General features: G+C 44.7%; 1 protein-coding gene across 2 annotated transcripts in view; it reads right to left on the bottom strand.

Annotated features, from left to right (window-relative positions):
• Positions 1–1,543, bottom strand: part of LOC139277061 (protein LKAAEAR1-like) — a 44,318-nt gene extending 42,775 nt beyond the window's left edge. For both annotated transcript variants that reach the window (XR_011596029.1, XM_070895074.1), the window contains exon 1: positions 1,177–1,543. The gene's annotated coding sequence lies outside the window, so the exon portion shown is untranslated. The remainder of the gene's footprint in view (positions 1–1,176) is intronic.
• Positions 1,544–21,613: the final 20,070 nt, after the last annotated feature.

The following is a 21,613-nucleotide window of genomic DNA, read 5'->3' as shown; positions in this document are numbered from 1 at the left end:
GTTTCCTGTCACTTAGCCAATTTCGTATCCATTCCTTTCAATTCTGCTGGCAAGCCTATTATGTGGCACTTTGTCGAATGCCTTTGGAAATCCATGTACACTAACTATGTCAACCGCATTACCCTCATCAACCCTCTCTGTTATCTCATCAAAAAACTCGATCATTGATTAAACATGATTTGCTTTTAACAAATCCGTGCTGGCTTTCTTTAATTATTCCACCCATATTTAAGTGACTGTTAATTTTGTTCCTGATTACTGTTTCTAAAAGCTTCCCCACTACCAAGGTTAAACTGACTGGCCTGTAGTTGCTGAGTTTATCGTTACACCCTTTTTTGAACAATGGTGTAACATTTGCAATTCTCCAGTCCTCTGGCACCACCCATGTATTTACGGAGGATTGGAATATTATGGCCAGCTCCTCTGTGATTTCCACCCTCAATTCCCTCAGCATCCTAGAATGCATCCCATCCGGTCCTTGTGATTTATCTACTTTAAGTACTGCCAGCTTTTCTAATACCTGGTTTTGGACCAGTAAAGGAACTTGTTCAGAGCTGCATAGTGTGACGACATAACAGAGAGGTAACAGAGGAAAAACTTAAGAGCAAGAAATAATATAAACCAAAGTTGGTCAGCGTGATACACATATTACAATGAGAAAGTGTGTGCCAGTCAGAGAAAAAAGATGAAAATCAAAAAAGACAGCAGGACACAAAAAATGTTAGGGAATGAGAAAGAAGCAGCGAGGCAATTATAGGCAGATAAACTTTATCTGTGAACAATGCCATGTAGCAATACACTGTTAGGTAAATTAACGTCATCATGCTTAAAGCGGGGTGCTACACTCGAAGGCAGCATGGCTTGGAGAATTGGAATAAAAACAGAAAATGCTGGAAACACTCAGCAGGTCAGGCAGCATCTGTGGAGAGAGAAACAGAGTTAACGTTTCCATTTTCCATTTTTATTTCAGATTTCCAGCATCCGCAGTATAATGCTTTTTTGAGAATTGGAACCAAAGTATTACATCGCTTTTATAAAAATAGAAAATAGTTGGGAATATTCAGCAGGACTTGCACTCTCTCCCAGCGCGGCTCCTTGCTGGGTGGGCAGAATTGCTGAATTTGCCATTGTGGGCTACATGATTCTGACATTGCTGTCATTATAAAATCAACTCACCGTGCACAGCGCCGGGAGATCTACCAGTTTGGTCTCTTTTTTAAAAGGCACGGCCTATGTTGTATGTTCACTCTTAAAAAGCAAACGCAAACTCTGTGCGGGCTAAGCGGGGTTGCAATACATGGCACTCCTCAGTCCGAGCCGTTCCCTGGTGCCGCCCACACAGGCGCATCTCACTCTGCTGACATACTGAAGTGTGAAGAGTGCTCACTGTAACACCGCGTTACTCCGCAAAATAATCCTCAGCAACAATGACAATACAAGCGCACCCTTCCACCAAAGACGCAGTAAGCTTGGAGTAGAGGCGCGACTACGTCGCTTGTTTTGGTGGAGAGCAATTTTCGAGGCACCGAACGGAAACCAAACAATTATCACCATGGTAACCACCGACAGATTTTCTTCCGGGTCATGGGTCACCATTCGCCTTCTGTTAGTTACTTGTTAGAGAGGGAATGACTTCATGAGGCACTTGGTTGTGGGCCACCTGAGGAGAAGTGGACAGGTGAAGCTCGAAGACTGCGGGACGTGTTGACTGCAGTGGAAGCAATACACGCATTAGATTATTTTATATATATAATATATTCTTTTGTATTAGATTATTTCATGTTCTGTGGACATATTTCATGTCTTTTTTCCTGCCACAATAAAAAAATACATTTTGTTAATGCAGAGACCATGTTTAATCAAAGGTCTGATGAACTCCTGACTGCCCTAAGCTACTGTTAGGGGACCCATAGAAAATGCACACTAGTGACTTCTTCCCCTTATTATTTCTTATCTCCACCCAAACTGATTCTACATCTTGATCTTCTGAGCCAATATAATTTCTCACTATTTGCACTGATCTCATCCTTTATTAATAGAGCTACCCCATCTCCTTTTCCTTTCTGTCTATCCTTCTGAATTGTCAAATACCCCTGAATATTCAGTTTCCAGCCTTGGTCACCTTGCAACCACATCTCTGTAATGGCTATCAGATCATACCCATTTATATCTATTTGTGCCATCATCTCATCTATCTTGTTACGAATGCTGTGTGCATTCAGATAAAGAACTTTTAATTTTGTCTTTTTACCAATTTTCCCTGCTTTGACCCCACTTTCTGACACACTCTCTTATTTTTATACATTCTGTCCCTTCCTGTCACACTCCGGTTATCATTTCCCCCATCGCTACCCTGCTCTATTGCCTTCTACTTTCTCTTAGACTTTTTAAATTTTGGCTCACTTGAACCCTCCCCCACACTATATAATTTAAAGTCCTCTCTACAGCCCTAGTTATCCCACAAGCAGTGATGGAAAAGCATTTACCTGCTGGATTCAGCAGTTCTCACCTCCCTTTAGCTGCCTGGTTTACCGAGTCCTGGGAAACCCAGCCTGCAGTTACATTCAAATGGCTGTTAAAATCTGTGGCGTGCAGTCTGATTAACATATTAAATGACTAACCAGCCTCTAGAGAGCAGGCTACTTGCCTGAGCCCCACCCAGCCCAGTGGACTTATGGTGAGAGTCCGCCAGAATGGCTGTGAACATTATCCTTATGGACTTGTAACATGAATGTTCCTGTAACAAAAATGTTTAATGTTAAAGAATGTGTGCCTTTTCAATAAAATAACATACTGTGTCGAGGCTATTCAATTTGCGACTCGGAAGTTCTAACATTCAGACTGCAGGTACCTTGGACTTGCTGTCCTAGAAGTTGGTATCCTGGATGACATCTTCTAACTGGGCCTACAATGCAGGGCCATCACAAATAGCCACTTCAAGCAGTGGCTTTGGAATGCCATCACAGCATTACACAGCCTAGGAACCACTTTTTAGGGGTGATAATTTGGTCCACTGAGAGTGGAGGTACAGGAAATTGGAGCTTGTTTCCACCGCTTACTCGCATCCAAGAGACAATCTGTTGATTGTGGGGGGTGGGGTTCAGGCAGGCACAAAAGGTCTTCCATGGAATTTCTCAGTCTTTAGAGTTATACATACATCTCATATTAATGCCTATTGGCCAGTCTCACAGGTGCCAGTAATAGCCAGGATGCACTGCCCACAGATCATAAACCAATTAATTATGAAAGGAAAAACTAATGTGCAAAATTTGCAATATCCTACTTTCTCATTGTTATCCGACATGCAAATCAAAACTATCAACGTAACTAAATATAGCCAAAGAAATAAAGTTGGTTCCTAGGAAATAATTGATTCTGATTTTTTCACCAATTTCACTCTATTGAGACCATTTTAGTATTTGAAACTAATGAGGTAGACGAATCAACATCTTTGGGAACAGGGTACTTTTCTTTGAATGACACGTTTGTGTGTGATTAGAACACATGAGAGAAACCAGCAATATAGCAAAAATATATCACTCAACACATTCATAAAAATTGTTGCAATGGCAAAAACAATGAAAAAAGTCATGTACACTTCATATAAACTCTAAGGTCACATAATCATTGTAATGAAGGTATAATCAAGCTTCTAGTATGCTGCTTCAACTCTTTTAACTTCAGAGTTGTGTAACTATTACACAATGCATTTTTTCATTTCTTAAACCAGCCATGCTTATGGCTTTCTTGAGCAAGTTTGCTAATATTTGTGTCAATTTGAGACAAATTTTCCAACTCGGAAATAGGTTGAAACTGCTCAACCTATTCCATACACATCCTTCCCTATCATTTGAGATAGGGCATCTTGGTGCCATCAGACTGGCTACATTTAAACCCAGGCCACAGAGGCGAGGAACAGCAGAGACACAGAACCACTATCTTGTGGACTCTTTGATCTTACCTACTCAATAGATCTACAAACAATGATAACTGCCCTCTTTAGTTCATGGATGTTCAATTTAGTCATAAGTCTCTTATAAAGAATCTCATGAAAATACTTTCTGAAAGTCTTACGACAATGTTTTACTACGTAATAATTTGGCAGTGACACAAAGACATGAAACAGGATATGCACTTGAAGTGCCGTAACCCACAAGGCTTTGGGCCAAGAGGTGTAAAATGGATTTAGGCTGGTAGCTCTTTTTTGGCCGGTACAGATACGATGGGCCAAATGGCCTCCTTCTGTGTTGTAAAATTCTATGGGCCCGAAATTGGTGAAAGCTAAGTTCTGCCCAAGTACCATCCAAAGGACCACCGAGATCCTGACGGTACTTTGGGCGGAAGTTTCATGAAAAAATCTGGGAAAGCGGCAAAAATGGGAATTACGCGCCAAAAAAACCTCCACTAGAAATCTTTCAAGGGACCTCGTCCACATAAATCCCTGCAAAAAAATAAAGAAAAGTAGACTAACTTTTTTTTTTCAGGTCTTCATACTTACCGTTGAGGTCAGACCTGCCTCCCCTACTGGAGCGGAGGACCGCCCGGACCAAACTGGCAACTCAGCAAACGGAAAGACTCCACCAAACTCGCTCGGAGGGGAGACCGCCCAGAAACCAGGGAGACTGCCGAGTAAACTTGACTGCAGCGGCCCTACGATTCTAGGAGTCATAACCCTGGCTGTGCATTCCTCTTTGGATGGAGAATCATAGAATCTTAGAGCACAGAAGGAGACCCTTCAGCCCATCGTGTCTGTGCTGGCTCTTTGAAAAAGCTGGCCAATTTAATCCCACACCCCAACTTTTTCCCCGGAATCCTGTAATATAGTCCTGTTCAAGTACATTTGTTCAAGTTCAAGTGTTGAAGTGCCTTTTAAAATTTCCTGTGGAATCTGATTCCACAACCTTTTCAGATAGTGCGTTCCAGATCTTAACGACACTGTGTGAAAAAAATTCTCTTCATTTCCCCTCTGGTTCTTTTGCCAATTGTTTTAAATCTATGACCTTTGGTTACCGACCCACTTTCCAGAGGAAAGTTTCTCGCTACTTGCTCTTATCAAAACCCTTCATAATTTTGAATACTTCTTTAGGTCTCCTCTTAATCTTCTCTGTTCTACGGAAAACAATTCCAGCTTTACCAATCTCTCCACAGAACTGAAGCCCCTCATCCCTGATATCATCCTGGTAAACCTGTACCCCCTCCAAGGCCTTGCCTTCCTTCCTAAAGTCTGATGCCCAGAGTTGTACACAATACTCCAGCAGAGGTCTAATCAGAGATTTCTAATAGTTTAGTATGACTTCCTTGTTTTTGTATTCAATACCCCTATTTACAAAGCCAAGTATCCCATACGCTTTCTTAACCGCCTTATCAACTTATTTTATCACCTTCAAAAAATAGTGAATATGCACCCCCGGGTCCCTTTGCTCTTGCACCACCCTCAAAATAGTATCATTTTGATTTTGCCACCTCTTCATGTTGTTTCTCCCAGAGTACATCACTTCATACTTATCTGCACTAAATTGCAATTGCCACGTGTCTGCCCATTTCATCACTCTGTCTATGTTCTCCTGAAGTCTGCTACTATCCTGCTGACTATTTACTATGTTGCCAAGTTTTGTATTATCTGCAAACTTAGAAATTGTATTCCTTATAACTAAGTCCAAGTAATTTATAGATAGCAGGAAAAGCAATGATCCTAATACTAACTCCTGGAGGACCCCACTGAATACTTCTGTCCAGTCAGAAAAACATCTGTTCAACACTACTCTCTGCGGCCTATTCCTTACGTACCCAAGTTATCATCGTACATTTAATATCATGTGCTTCTATTTTCTGAATAATTTTGTTATGTGGTACTTTATCAAATGCCTTTTGAAAATCCATATACACAACATCTACTGCACTATCTTTTGTTACTTCATAAAGAATGGAAAGTAAATGTGGTATAGTAACACGCTTTTTACTTTCACAAGATATGTTTGGATGAAGAAAACCCTTTGGCCCATTTGATCTCATATGCCTTAGAGTTTGCCATTTTGCGTGCTGATCTTGCCGCTGTGAACTTCAAAGTTTTTTGAATTTATAATTTGAATGCTCTGGCAGTGAGCATAGCGGTGAATCGAAAGTGGCCTAGACAACGTATTTAAGAGTGTTAACGGTGCAGTTTGATCAATACAGTTTAAAATGTATTTTTCACAAAAAAATAAGCATTTTAATCACAGTGCACCAAAATTAAGTTTAATAAAGTAGTAGGTGAATAATAACATAGTTATATCTATGAGGACCAACATCTTTTGGTATCAGTAAAGCTTGTGATATTTTTACCTTGATTCAATCGTGATATATTGGTACGGTAAATTTTTGGTATTGCTGTATAACAATAGGTGACTTATTTAGACTGTAACAAGACTGTGGTAAACATCAAAAAGTGTGTTCAAAAGTCGCAGTTCACCGATAAGCAACTTCATGGTTGTTTTACCTGTATAAATAACATTGATATTGTAAAGCCTAAATTTGACATATGTGAACTGAAAACTAGTGAAAATTGAGAAAAAAAGCAGATAACAATTTATATGTATAGGAAATAATTTACTTTAATATCGAATAAGAAATAACCATAAAATCTCAGTACTGCACTAAAACTATTTTAGAATCATAGAATCATATAGCACAGGCCATTCTGCCCATCATGCCTCTGCTGGCTCTTTGAAAGAGCTATCCAATTAGTCACACACCCCTGCTCTTTCCCCATACCCCTGCAAACGTTTCCTTTTCAAGACAATACCCAATTCCCTTTTGAAAGTTACTATTGAATCTGCTACCACCCTTTCAGATAGTGCATTCCAAATTATAACAACTCCCTGTGAAAAATATGTCTCCTCACCTCCCCTCTGGTTCTGTTGCCAATGACCTTAAATCTGTGACCTCTGGTTACCAGGCCTCCTACCACTGGAAACAATTTCTCCTTATTTATTCTATCAAAACCCTTCATAATTTTGAACACCTTTATTAAATCTCCCCTTTAACCTTCTCTGCTCTAAAGAGAATAATTCCAGTTTCTCTCGTCTCTCCTCGTATCTGAAGTCCCTCATTCCTGGCATCATTGTAGTAAATCTCCTCTGCACCCTTTTCAAGGCTTTGGCATCCTTCCTAAAGTCTACTACTCAGAATTGGGTGTAATACTCCAGTTGAGATCTAACTATAAATAGAAAAAGCTTTAGGATAACTTCCTTGCTTTTGTACCCTAGTCTAGGATCTCATGCTTTTTTAACAGCCTTATCAACTTGTCTTGCTAGCTTTATAGTATTTTGTGGTAACAAATGAAATTGACTGAACATGCTGAAAACTTTTTAAGTCAATTAAATCTGCTGGCAGTTTGGAAAAATTTTCTGGCAATTTACTTCTCTATAGTGCCAGCTAAATGGATTCATTTTTGATCTCTTAAGATGTATTGCTTAATTGGTTGTGCTGACGGACCGCGTTGCAGAATTGGAGCTGAGGGTGGATTCACTCTGGAGCATCCACGATGCTGAGAATGACGTGAGTATCACGTGTAGCGAGTTGGTCTTACCGCAGGTGAAGGGTCCACAGCCAGCTAGGGAATGGAAGACCAGCAGGAAGAGCAGTGCAAGGAAGGTAGTGCAGGGGTCCCCTGCAGCCATCCCCCTGCAAAACAGATGCAATGCTTTGATTACTGTTGAGGGGGATGACTCATCAGGGGAGGGCAGCAGCAGCCAAGTTCATGGCACCATGGCTGGCTCAGTTGCACAGGAGGGCAGGAAAAAGAGTGGGAGAGCGATAGTGATAGGGCATTCAATTGTAAGGGGAATAGATAGGTGTTTCTGCGGCCGCAACCGAGACTCCAGGATGGTATGTTGCCTCCCTGGTGCAAGGGTCAAGGATGTCTCGGAGCGGGTGCAGGACATTCTAAAAAGGGAGGGAGAACAGCCAGTTGTCGTGGTGCACATTGGTACCAACAATATAGGTAAAAAAAGGGATGAGGTCCTACGAAACGAATTTAAGGAGCTAGGAGCTAAATTAAAAAGTAGGACCTCAAAAGTAGTAATCTCGGGATTGCTACCAGTGCCACGTGCTAGTCAGAGTAGGAATTGCAGGATAGCGCAGATGAATACGTGGCTTGAGCAGTGGTGCAGCAGGGAGAGATTCAAATTCCTGGGGCATTGGAACCAGTTCTGGGGGAGGTGGGACCAGTACAAACCAGATGGTCTGCACCTGGGCAGGACCGGAACCAATGTCCTAGGGGGAGTGTTTGCTAGTGCTGTTGGGGAGGAGTTAAACTAATATGGCAGGGGGATGGGAACCAATGCAGGGAGACAGAGGGAAACAAAAAGGAGACAAAAGCAAAAGACAGAAAGGAGATGAGTAAAAGTGGAGGGCAGAGAAACCCAAGGCAAAAAACAAAAAGGGCCACTGAATATAAAGGGGTTGCAGGAGGGATCAAAACTAAAAATCATGATTTAAAAACTAGGACTAAAACACTCTACCTAAATGCACGCAGCATTCGAAATAAAGTAAATGAGTTGGTGGCACAAATCATAACAAATGAGTATGATTTGGTGGCCATTACAGAAACATGGTTGCAGGTTGCCAAGACTGGGAATTAAACATACAGGGGTATCTGACGATTCGGAAAGATAGACAAGAAGGGAAAGGAGGTGGGGTAGCTCTGTTAATAAAGGATGATATCAAGGCAGTTGTGAGAGACGATTTTGGCTCTAATGACCAAAATGTTGAATCATTGTGGGTGGAGGTTAGAGATAGTAAGGGGAAAAAGTCACTGGTGGGCGTAGTTTATAGGCCCCCAAATAATAACTTCACGGTGGGGCGGGCAATAATCAAGGGAATAATGGAGGCATGTGAAAAAGGAATGGCAGTAGTCATGGGGGATTTCAATCTGCACATCGATTGATCAACTCAAATCGCACGGGGTAGCCTGGAGGAGGAACTCATAGAATGCATACAGGATTGTTTCTTAGAACAGTATGTAACAGAGCCTACAAGGGAGCAAGCTATCTTAGATCTGGTCCTGTGTAATGAGACAGGAAAAATAAACGATCTCCTCGTAAAAGATCCTCTCGGAATGAGTGATCACAATATGGTTGAATTTGTAATACAGATTGAGGATGAGGAAGTTGTGTCAGAAACGAGCGTACTATGCTTAAACAAAGGGGACTACAGTGGGATGAGGGCAGAGTTGGCTAAAGTAGACTGGAAACAAGGACTGAACGGTGGCACAATTGAGGAACAGTGGAGGACTTTTAAGGAGCTCTTTCATAGTGCGCAACAAAAATATATTCCAGTGAAAAAGAAGGGCGGTAAGAGAAGGGATAACCAGCCGTGGATAACCAAGGAAATAAAGGAGAGTATCAAATCAAAGACCAATGCGTATAAGGTGGCCAAGGTTAGTGGGAAACTAGAGGATTGGGAAAATTTTAAACAACAGTAAAGAATGACTAAAAAAGCAATAAAGAAAGGAAAGATAGATTACGAAGGTAAACTTGCGCAAAACATAAAAACAGATAGTAAAAGCTTTTACAGATATATAAAACGGAAAAGAGTGACTAAAGTAAATGTTGGTCCCTTAGAAGATGAGAAGGGGGATTTAATAATGGGAAATGTGGAAATGGCTGAGACCTTAAACAATTATTTTGCTTCGGTCTTCACAGTGGAAGACACAAAAACCATGCCAAAAATTGCTGGTCATGGGAATGTGGGAAGGGAGGACCTTGAGACAATCACTATTACTAGGGGGGTAGTGCTGGACAGGCTAATGGGACTCAAGGTAGACAAGTCCCCTGGTCCTGATGAAATGCATCCCAGGGTATTAAAAGAGATGGCAGAAGTTATAGCAGATGCATTCGTTATAATCTACCAAAATTCTCTGGACTCTGGGGAGGTACCAGCGGATTGGAAAGCAGCTAATGTAACGCCTCTGTTTAAAAAGGGGGGCAGACAAAAGGCAGGTAACTATAGGCCGGTTAGTTTAACATCTGTAGTGGGGAAAATGCTTGAAACTATCATTAAGGAAGAAATAGCGGGACATCTAGATAGGAATAGTGCAATCAAGCAGACGCAGCATGGATTCATGATGGGGAAATCATGTTTAACTAATTTACTAGAATTCTTTGAGGATATAACAAGCATGGTGGATAGAGGTGTACCGATGGATGTGGGGTATTTAGATTTCCAAAAGGCATTCGATAAGGTGCCACACAAAAGGTTACTGCAGAAGATAGAGGTACGCAGAGTCAGAGGAAATGTATTAGCATAGATAGAGAATTGGCTGGCGAACAGAAAGCAGAGAGTCGGGATAAATGGGTCCTTTTCGGGTTGGAAATCGGTGGTTAGTTGTGTGCCACAGGGATCGGTGCTGGGACCACAACTGTTTACAATATACATAGATGACCTGGAAGAGGGGACAGAGTGTAGTGTAACAAAATTTGCAGATGACACTAAGATTAGTGGGAAAGCGGGTTGTGTAGAGGACACAGAGAGGCTGCAAAGAGATTTGGATAGGTTAAGCGAATGGGCGAAGGTTTGGCAGATGGAATACAATGTCGGAAAGTGTGAGGTCATCCACCTTGGGAAAAAAAACAGTAAAAGGAAATATTATTTGAATGGGGAGAAATTACAACATTCTGAGGTGCAGAGGGACCTGGGGGTCCTTGTGCATGAATCCCAAAAAGTTAGTTTGCAGGTGCAGCAGGTAATCAGGAAGGCGAATGGAATGTTGGCCTTCATTGCGAGAGGGATGGAGTACAAAAGCAGGAGGTCCTGCTGCAACTGTATAGGGTATTGGTAAGGCCGCACCTGGAGTACTGCGTGCAGTTTTTGTCACCTTACTTAAGGAAGGATATACTGGCTTTGCAGGGGGTACAGAGACGATTCACTAGGCTGATTCCGGAGATGAGGCGGTTACCTTATGATGAAAGATTGAGTAGACTGGGTCTTTACTCGTTGGAGTTCAGAAGGATGAGGGGTGATCTTATAGAAATATTTAAAATAATGAAAGGGATAGACAAGATAGAGGCAGAGAGGTTGTTTCCATTGGTGGGGGAGACTAGAACTAGGGGGCACAGCCTCAAAATACGGAGGAGCCAATTTAAAACCGAGTTGAGAAAGAATTTCTTCTCCCAGAGGGTTGTGAATCTGTGGAATTCTCTGCCCAAGGAAGCAGTTGAGGCTGGCTCATTGAATGTTTTCAAGTCAAAGATAGATAGATTTTTAAGCAATAAGGGTATTAAGGGTTACGGGGAGAGGGCGGGTAAGTGGAGCTGAGTCCACGACCAGATCAGCTATGATCTTATTGAATGGCGGAGCAGGCTCGAGGGGCTAGATGGCCTACTCCTGTTCCTAAATCTTATGTTCTTATGTTCTTATTTCAAAAAAAAAGGTTACTCTGGACCAAATGAACAGATGGATATGAAAACAGATTGAACAAAAATGATTGTAACCGCAGATGTAAAATCAATTATAGAAATACATTTCTAAACCAGTAGAATATCTTTTGGTTCAATGTACATAGAGTAAAGTTTAGTGTTTGGGAGTATTATGTTTATTAATAAGAAACATGCTTCACTAGATAAATGAACACGTGTGAATTATCATCCAAATGTAATTAGAGCAATTTAGACCTAAAATGTTCTCATATCTTAGAGATGTCACATGCACAATCTAGCAGTTTGTTTTCCCCCATGACGGTAAACAGCAATTGATCCTGGTCAGAGAATACTATCTTTCAACATATCCCTCAAACAGCCAGATTTGTCTGCAATTGCAGCACCATTTTCAGAGATCACTATTACTTCCATTCTTGTTTCTGTGATCGCAAGATCACCACAGCTATCAGTCCTGACGTCACTGCCACTTCATGCCAATGCCTACCTATAGCTACCATTTACTACATCACACACTTTGGCCACGGTTGCGCCAACTGTGGCGAATCCGGGGCGGCCGGCATTTAGTGGCATGTGGGAAAGGTGCTCCTAGCTGCAGCCCGCCTTCTCAAAACAATCTTCCCTAGACTGGCCTTGTTAAGCCCGCCCTGCGAGGTTCCCGGCCAATTAACAGGAAGCGGGACTGATGACGTAATTTGATGATGAGTCATCAGCCGGTTTGCTTAAAGAAACCATGGCCAACTTTTTTTTAACAGTTCTGTCAGTGTACTGCAGCATTGAGGAGCTGCAACACTGACAAGCACTGCACAAAGGTGCAGGGCTGCACCCAGGCTCTCCCATGACTCCCTCCAGATGCTTATGGAGGGAGTCACAGCACAGAGGCAGATTCTCTTCCCTTCCAATGTGCGGAAGAGACCTCCCCAGGACTTCAACACAGCCTGGTTGCACATTGCACAAGAGGGCACAAGCAGAGATATTGTCAGGAGAAACTAGTTGCAGTGACGCAAACCTTTCAATGATCTCAGTAGATCACAAAACATTACTGCAAAGCCACACTCAACCTCATCCTGCTGTGCCATTCATCCCATCCCCATCACTCTGCCTTCTTTACCCTACTCCTGCACATCCTTACTCACACCAACTTACCTTGCACCTCCACCCATCCCTCTCTCTCTATCTACACTATCACATCCCTATCTCACTAGCCACCCCTCACACTCACCCTCATCCTAGTGCAAGCATACCAATTAACAAAACACAAGGGTAAACACTTGAGTGTTTTAGCTAATGTAAAGTTTCTGTTAATATGTTGTCAAACATTGAAATCTTTATTTACAACATTTTGTATTCTTGGACAGATTTGTGTGCACCATTGAAAGTGGTTAGTGAGTTGTAGTAAATGATCGGACATAAGGGTAGCCCGCACAATGATGATGAGTGTGACAGGAATGGCTTGGGCATTGCACGGTTGCATTATGGCGCTAGTGTAGGGTGGTAACAACCTGGCGCATCATGTGGCAGCCAGGTGTACAGCGTCAAATGAAGTAAATGTGGCCATGGTGAGGCCATCCCTGGCCTCCCGGGCAGCAATGTGCTCGGGTGTTGATGCACTGTGTCCTGTGCAGCATCAGGTGATTGCGGAGAAGATTGGGATTGTTGTTGGTGATGTTGGTGTTAGGGCTGATTGTGGAGGGATTCTCGGACCAAGGTGAGATTTTTTCAAGGACATTGATGCTGCTGGAATAGATAGCAGGTGAAGTTGAGATGCCTAAAGCGATCTGTCAATGGTGAGAGAGGTTGCTCCAAGGAGGTGACAGTGGATGAAGAGTTCACTGCAAACTCTTCCAAACTGCATACAGCTCAAAAGTGTCTTCCAAATCCTGAAGGCTTCAGGTTCTGAGATTGGAAAGCGAACAGCTGCGAAATGGTAGTTTTTGGCCCAAGTTTCCCCAGGAGTTGCTCCTTTTTTTTTGGAGCAACTTGATTTTTCTGGACTATCTTTTTAGTTGCAATTCTGGCCATTTAATTTGCGCCAGTGTAAGTGAGTTAGTTAGGATTTTTTTTAGTTCAGTTTTTTTTTCCAAAAGAGGGCATTCCCAGCCACTTACCCCTGTTTTAGGCGTTTGGCCAGCAAATAGTTGCTCCAAACTAACTTAGGCCAGCATATGTTGCCACTTCTGTCCGCACAGAAAAACCTTACCTCGAGTTAAGAAATCGGCGCAAGTAACTACATTTAAAGCACCACCAAGCACCAAACAAACACAAAAAGTAATAAGCATTCAATAAAAATTAAGGAACTGAAGTAAATAATTTAATTAACAAGTAAAGAACTGAAGTAAATCTTACTTTGAACTAAAGTCGGCAGCTGAAGTCCTTGCTGGAGTCCCTTCCGCCTGGGATAGGGGAGGTGGGGGGGAGAATGCTCAACACGGCAGGCTGGGGGTGGGGAGAAGGGCTGGGGGTGGAGGGTGCTGGCATCTGATAGACCATTGCGCATGTGCGACTGCTCCAACACGCATGCGCAACGCTGCCGGCACTGAAACCGATGCTGGACCTTAGCCCTCCCCCCTGCCACCTCTCTCTAGCCAGCACGTCCCTAGCTCCACCCCCCCTCACTCTTCTGTGCCACGCTGCGGCTGAAGATGCCCCGAGGATCGGCCAGAATTGTAGGTTATCTTTTTGCCGCATTTTTTCTCCCAGGAAGTCGGCGGACCGCCTTGAGATGTGCTGTTTTTTAAGGGGGGGGGGGGAAACTTCAGCCCTATATCACTTCTGCAGCTGTCAACTAGCCAAAGCAATGGAGAGCCATTGAGAACCCGATACACTCTTACCTGGCGTGAAACTCGAAGAACGGCAAACTCATTAATAACTTGGTGAAATGGTAAGTGCCTGGTAAAATACATTTAAATTGCATTTAAAGTGCCTCTTAATGATCTTAATTGGTTGACCCACTGCTTAGAATGGTTGCAGCACAGAAGAAGGCCATTTGGGCTGTCGAGCCCGCTAGGTGTCAGGTCTGGGATCCGCAGGCAGACACGACACTTGAGAAACTGACAAGGAGGCGGGTTCAGAGCGGACTTCCGATCCACTGTCAATCAGGGCCATTTTGACAGCAGGCTCGTCTCCAAACCCGCACTCGCACGGCTGGGAAGATTCCGTCCTTTATATTAATGAATGCGCCAGAGGACAACACTGTTATGTATGCAATAAAGGTACAAACTGAGTACTGTTTAACTGAACAAGCTACAACCTTGTTTCTGCTCTTTTACGGCCCAAAGACTCTGACTCACAAAATGGCTGGCCTTTTATACCTGAGCAGTACCATGTGCGTGCTGCTCAGTGGCCTCCAACAATGACGCCATATGGTGGCTACAAACAGAAGGTACATACATAACAATACCCTCCTCTGAGATCTTATCACAGTCTTTCACAGGTTGAGACGGTCCGGTGCTTTACGCTCCTGGGTTGACCGCCTCAGTTCGATTCCGGCCTTGGGTGAATGTACGGGGTCTGTTGTGGCTGGTGGCTGGATGTCTGACTTGTTGGAGGTGGCAGTTGCCATGTCAGGAATTGCAAGTCCATTTTTTATTGAACAAGTCTGTGATGGAAATTCCAGGTTCACTAATGATCCTTGAGTCCACTGAAGGCTGCTGGTAGGTTGATTGGTCGTCGACGGTTTCTTCGTCCAACTGCTCTGGCTTGTCTGTGTGCCTCAGCTTTGTTTGATTCATGTGTTTCCTACAAGTTTGCCCATTCTTGAGCTTAATAACAAATACTCTGTTGCCCTCCTTGGCCATGACCGTACCAGCGATCCATTTGGAACCCTGACCATAATTCAACACATACAGGATCACTAACAGAAATCTAGCGTGACACAGTTGTGCGATCGCGGTACCCTTGTTGACTCTGTCTTCTGTATTCAACATGATTATTTAAATCCGGGTGTACAAGAGATAACATGGTCTTAAGACCTCTTTTCATCATGAGTTCAGCAGGCAAGACCCCTGTGAGTATGTGGGGTCTTGTCCTGTAACTCAGCAGTATGCAAGACAAGCAGGTCTGCAGTGACCCTTGGGTTACTCTCCTCATGCTTTGCTTGATAATTTGTACTGCTTGCCCGTTGGACACAAGCTTGAATGGTGCTGACCTTACATGTTTTATGCCGTTAAGTTTTACAAACCCCTGACTGGTGAAGCACGGCTCATTGTCGCTCATCACTATGTCAGGCAGACCATGTGTCGCGAACATGACATTGAGATTCTCTATGGTTACCGTGAACGTACTGGATGACATGATTATGCATCCGATCCACTTCGAATAAGCATCCACCACCATTAAAAACAACTTGCCCAGGAAGGGACCTGGAAAATCTACATGGATCCTGGACCAAGGTTTGGATGGCCATGACCACAGGCTCAGCAGCAATTCCGCTGGTGCTTTGCTGAACTACATGCAGGTGTTGCACTGATGCACGCATGCTTCCAGCTCAGAATCAATTCCTGGCCACCATATGTGTGACCTGGCAATGGCCTTCATCATCACTATACCAGAATGTGTGCTGTGTAACTCACGCATAAACTTCTCTCTCCCTTTCTTAGGCATTACAACTCGATTGCCCCACAATATGCAATCTGCTTGAATAGACAGTTCATCCTTGTGATGGTTTGGCCTCCTTGCACATTTGCTTAGGTATGGCAGACCAATCCTCTTTGAGTATGCAACCTTTTACCACCGATAATATCGGGTCCTGGCTGGTACAGGTCTTAACTTGTTGAGCCGTGACAGGGGTACCTTCACTCTCAAAAGCATCCATGATTAACATTAAAACTGACGATTGTGGGGTTTCCAGCTCCGGTGTGGGCAACGGCAACCGGTTCAAAGCATCGGCACAATTCTCTGTGGCAGGTCTGTGATGAATGACATAATCATAGGCAGATAATGTCAGTGCCCATCTTTAGATGCGGGGTGAAGCGTTGATATTGATACCTTTGCTCTCGGAAAACAACAAAATGAGTGGCTTGTGATCGGTCTCTAATTCAAACCTCTGACCGAACAGATTGATGCATCTTTATAACACCGTACACATACGCTAAAGCTTCTTTTTTCTACCATAGTGTAGGCTCTTTCTGCTTTAGACAAACTTATGGATGCATACGCGACAGGTTGAAGTTTCCCCGACTCATTGGCTTGTTGTAACACGCAACCAATTCCATATGACGATGCATCACAGGCCAAAACTAAACATTTACATGGGTCATAATGTACCAGCAGCTTGTTCAAGCAAAGCAGATTGGTGGCTTTCTCGAAAGCTGTGTCTTGCAATGCACCCCACACCCAGTTGTTGCCTTTTCTCAATAGCTTGTGCAGTGGTTCAAGTAAAGTGCTCAATTTAGGTAAGAAGTTACCAAAGTAGTTGAGTAGACCCAGGAACGAATGCAACTCTGTCATGTTCTGCAGCTTGGGTGCATTCTTGATGGCTTTGGTTTTCATGTCAGTAGGTCTGATGCCATCAGCGGTGATTTTTCTCCCAAGGAATTCAATCTCCGGTGCCATGAAGATGCACTTCGAGCATTTAAGTCTGAGTCCCACACTGTCCAAATGCAGTAGAACCTCTTCCAGGTTGTTCAGATGTTCCGTGGAGTCATGACTGGTGATCAGGATGTCATCTTGGAACACGACGGTTCTGGGAATGGACTTCAGTAGACTTTCCATATTCCTCTGGAATATTGCTGCAGCAGAGTGAATTCCAAATTGGCACCTGTGGTAAATAAACAGTCCTTTGTGCGTGTTAATGCACGTAAGTCTCTCCGACGTCTCGACCAACTCCTGCGTCCTGCGTCATATAGGCTGACGTCAAGTCCAGTTTTGTGAACGACTTCCCTCCGGCCAGCGTCGCAAACAAGTCATCAGCCTTCGGTAACGGTTACTGATCATGTTTCAAAACCCTGTTGATCGTAGTCCTGTAGTCTCTACAGATTCTGACTGTGCCATCACTTTTCAGCACAAGAACAATGGGGCTGGCCCATTCATTAAATTCGACCGGTGATATGATCCCTTCACGCTGGAGTATGTCCAGTTCAATTTCGACCTTCTCCCTCATCATAAACAGTACTGCCCGAGCTTTATGATGGATGGGTCTTGCATCTGAGTCCACGTGGATCTGCACCTTGGCTCCCGTGAAGTTGCTGATACCCGGTTCGAACAGCGAGGGGAACTTGCTCAATACTTGGGCACATGTATCTTCCAACGACGATGACAATGCCTTTTTGTCGTTCCAGTCACATCTGATTTTCTCCAACCAGCTCCTGCCGAGCAGCATTGGGCCATTGCCTGGAACAATCCACAGCGGTAACTCGTGAACCGCACCGTTATACGACACATTAATTTGTGCACGGCCAAACACCTATATCAGTTCTTTGGTGTATGTGTGCAGCTTGGCGTTAACAGGGCTCAGCCTGGACCTCACAGTCTTAGTATCCCACAGCTTATTAAATGCCTTCTCATTCATGATCAATTGACTCGCCCCTGTGCCCAGTTCCATCGATACCGGTTGTAAAGTCCTGTCCCCTCAGTACAGATTCACACGAGGCATGTAGTGAAGTCAAGGTCACTCTGGACCTGCACCTTTATTTCACAGCTCTGGAATGCTGCACTTGCCTGAGACCTGTCCTTATATACCTGTCTCTTGCAAGTGCACCCCTGGTGGTAAGGTATGCTAGTGGTTACAGGTCATATCTTATTACAGTCATGTATAGCATGTTAGGATACAGTTATTTATAATAATGTAAGATACATGACATCACCATCCCCCAAGGTCTTATTTTCTTTATAGGTTCAATCTCTCAGGTGGTCTACGCTCTCGCATGGAGCGTCTGAGTTGTGGTTCAGTTGTTTGCCTTGGTGTCTGTTTTTCTTTGGGTGTGGTTGCTGGTATCTCGCCTGGGCTGTCTGTTTCGATTGGTGTGATTGTTGTTGACTCGCCTGGGCTGTCTGTTGGGATTGCCCTTTCCTCAGGTTGTTCCCTCTGTCTGTCCACCAGGTGTGGTGCGAGTTCTACATTGTAGTCTGCCTCTGGTTCCACAGTGTTGTTGGTAAATCTGCTTTTGACTTGGTCGACATGCCTCCGACAGGTTTTGCCATTGTCCATTTGTACTACTAGTAGCCTGTTTCCTTCCTTGCCCATTACTGTCCCTGCAAGCCATTTGGGGACCCCTGCCATAGTTTAGTACAAACACTTTGTCCCCTATCTCATTCCATCTCCCCCTCGAATTTCTGTCATGGTACTCAGTCAGCTTACGGCGCTTTGCCTCAATGATTTCATGCATATCTGGGAGGATTAATGAGAGCCTTGTTTTTAAAGTCCTTTTCATCAACAGTTGTGCGGGGGAGATCCCAGTCAATGAGTGCGGACGAGATCTGTATGCCAGCAGCAGTCACGACAGGTGACCCTGCAGCTTGGGACCTTAGATTTTAAGCATGCCTTGTTTAATGATTTGCACTGCTCTCTCCGCCTGGCCGTTGGAGGCCGGCTTGAACGGTGCCGTCTTGACGTGATTTATGCCGTGGTCAATTATACAGTTTTGGAATTCTGCGCTGGTGAAGCATGGACCATTGTCACTGACCAATATGTCAGGGATTCTGTGCATTGCAAACATGGCTGCGAGGCTCTCCACAGTGGTGGAGGTTGTGCTCGAGTTTAAAATGGTGCAATCGATCCACTTTGAAAATGCATCTACAACTAGGAGGAACATTTTGCCCATGAATGGGCCCACATAGTCTACGTGCACCCGCGACCACGGTTTGGTAGGCCAGGGCCAGGGGCTTAGGGGAGTCTCCCTGGGGGCATTGCTGAGTTGGGCACAAATGATGCACCTTCGGACACAGAGCTCCAAGTCCACGCCAATACCAGGTCACCAGACGTGAGATCTGGCTATGGCCTTCATGAAAATGATCCCCGGGTGCTCGCGGTGGAGCTCCCGGACAAATGTCTCTCTGCCTCGCAGAGGCATGACTACTCGGCTGCCCCACATCAGGCAGTCTGCTTGTAGTGATAGATCATGCATGCACCTGTGAAAGGGTTTTAATTCCTCGGGGCAGGCATCGCGAGCCTCTGCCCAGTCACTGGTTAGGACACATCTTTTTACTAAGGATAACGTGGGGTCGCTGGCCGTCCAGGCTCTGATTTGGCGAGCCGTCATGGGCGAACCTGTGGACTCAAAGGCATTGATTGCCATGACTATTTCACAGTCCTGTTCGTCAGACCCTTCCGTGGTCGCCAGGGGTAGCCTGCTGAGCGTGTCGGCAGAGTTGTCTGTGCCTGGTCTGTGCCTTATGGTATAGTTGTAGGGCGCCTGCATGAGTGCCCACCGTTGAATTCGCGCCGAGGCGTTGGTGTTTATTCCTTGCTCTCGGATAGGAGGGACGTGAGGGGCTTGTGGTCGGTTTCTAACGCGAACTTGGCCCCGAAAAGGTATTGGTGCATCTTTTTGACACCGTACACGCACGCGAGCGCCTCCTTCTCTACCATTCCGTACCCACGCTCCGCCCGCGAAAGTGGCCTTAAGGCATAAGCTATGGGTTGTAATTTGCCCGCACTATTGACATGTTGCAAAACGCACCCGACCCCATACGCTGACGCATCGCATGTGAGAACTAGCTTTTTACCTGGATCAAAGAAAGTCAAAACACTGTAGAAACACAGAAGTTGCGTGCCTTATTGAAGGCCCGTTCCTGGGCATCCCCCCAAAACCAATCGCACCCCTTCCTGAGTAGCACGTGGAGAGGCTCCAGCAGCGTGCTTAAGTTCTGCATAAAGTTCCCAAAGTATTTGAGTAGCCCGAGAAAGGCGCGCAGTTCTGAAACATTCCGGGGCCTGGGTGCCAGGTGAATTGCTTCTGTTTTGGACTCTGTTGGGCGGATTCCATCAGCGGCAATCCTTCTGCCCAAAAATTCAACCTCGGGTGCAAGAAACAGGCACTTGGATTTCTTGACTCGTAGGCCTACCCAATCCAACCGCTTTAGTACTTCCTCCAAATTACGGAGATGGGTGTCCCTGCCCGTGATAAGTATGTCGTCTTGGAATACAACCGTCCCCGGGATGGACTTGAGCAGACTCTCCATGTTGCGCTGGAATATGGCAGCTGCCGACCTGATGCCGAATGGGCATCGATTGTACATGAAAAGGCCTCGATGTGTGTTGATGGTGGTGAGTAGCTTGGATTCCACGGTCAATTCTTGCGTCATATACGCAGATGTGAGGTCTAGTTTTGAGAAAAGTTTACCTCCAGCCAATGTGGCAAATAAGTCCTCTGCTTTGGGCAGCGGGTACTGAGGTAGGGAGGGTAGGGAGGGAGACTCTGTTTATGGTAGATTTGTAGTCCCCACAGATTCATACGGATCCATCAGGCTTCATGACTGGGACGATGGGACTTGCCCAGTCGCTAAATTCCACAGGTGATATAATGCTTTCCCGCAGAAGCCTGTCTAGTTCGTGTTCAATCTTTTCACTCATCACATAGGCTACAGCTCTGGCCTTGTGATGGACCGGTCTAGCATCCTGTGTGATGTAGATTTTGACTTTGACCCCTTTGAAAGTGCCCACACCTGGCTGAAAGAGATGTTCAAATCGCTTTATAACTGTTGAGCAGGAGGTCCGTTCCTCTAATGACATGGCATGGACATCATCCCATTTCCAGTTTAGTTTTGCCAGCCAGTTTCTCCCCAGCAGTGCTGGGGGGTCTCCGGGGACAATCCACATGGAAAGTTGGTTCACTGTCCCTTTGTGTGTGACAGAGAGCATGGCGCTGCCAAGGACTGGTACGATTTCTTTGGTATAGGTCCTTAGTTTGGTGTCGACCCTTGTGAGTTTTGGTCTGTCTCTTTTATGCGGCCACAGTTGTTCAAATTGTTGAGAGCCCATGAGAGATTGACTCGCTCCCGTATCCAGCTCCATGTTGACAGATATCCCGTTGAGTAGGACCCTCGTCATTATAGGAGGTGCCCTGTTGTAGGAGCAGCGGCCATTGATCATGTTGACCCGCTATACATCGGTGTCCCGGGTACTGTCCCCACCGTCTTCTGGTCCGCTTTCCGACACATCCGATTCGTATACAAGCCGAGCTGCCGTTTTTTTGCACATGCTGGCCAAATGCCCTGTATATTCACAGTTCCTGCAAACAGCCTGCTGAAATCGACATCCT

This window comes from Pristiophorus japonicus, chromosome 12, assembly GCF_044704955.1.
Source record: "Pristiophorus japonicus isolate sPriJap1 chromosome 12, sPriJap1.hap1, whole genome shotgun sequence".
Classification (NCBI taxonomy): Eukaryota; Metazoa; Chordata; class Chondrichthyes; family Pristiophoridae; genus Pristiophorus; species Pristiophorus japonicus.
The sequence above is the reverse complement of the archived record's forward strand: the minus strand, read 5'-3'. Positions and strand labels throughout refer to the sequence as shown.